Here is a 674-nt window from a genome sequence, read left to right on the forward strand (position 1 = left end):
AGCCGATATATTCCTAAGAGGTATCGCTTCAGGGAATCGAGTCGACGCACACATAATGGTTAATATATGTTCGTTCCCGCGTTTAGTCTTCGGAAGGGGGCCAACACAATCGACGAGGATCCGACAGAATGGTTCCTCAAATGCAGGAATCGGATGGAGGGGGGGCATTTGGGATTCGGTGATTTGGCTTACCCACCATTTGACAGGTGTGACAAGTTTTACAATACCTCGCCACGTCCCTACGGATCCCTGGCCAATAGAAGTGCCTGGTAATCCGGTCATGTGTCTTTCGGATACCCATGTGGCCTCCCATGGGTGTCTCATGGGCTGTCCTTAGCACCTCCTCCCTATATCCTCTGGGTAAGACTAACTGTTGTACAGTTGACCAGTCCTCGAGGGCAGGTGTATGTGAGGGTCTCCACTTCCTCATCAATGTACCATCTTTGACAAAGTACCCGGATGGTACCTTGTCCAGCTCCTCTTCGTCCAGTGCTTCTCTGAAAAGCGGGACGATTTCGGAGTCTTTTCTCTGCTCATGGGCGACTGATGTCCATGAGACTGAGGTTTCCCCAACTACTTGTTCATCCCCGGTGCTGGGGTTTTAGTCTGGGGTCTCTTTAAGTTTAGGACTCACGTCTATCTCGTGACCTAAACATGTTTGGGAAAGGTTGACG

Source organism: Euprymna scolopes, unplaced genomic scaffold (assembly GCF_053919585.1).
Source record: "Euprymna scolopes isolate OS-2025 unplaced genomic scaffold, ASM5391958v1 sca96, whole genome shotgun sequence".
In the NCBI taxonomy this organism is placed as follows: domain Eukaryota; kingdom Metazoa; phylum Mollusca; class Cephalopoda; order Sepiida; family Sepiolidae; genus Euprymna; species Euprymna scolopes.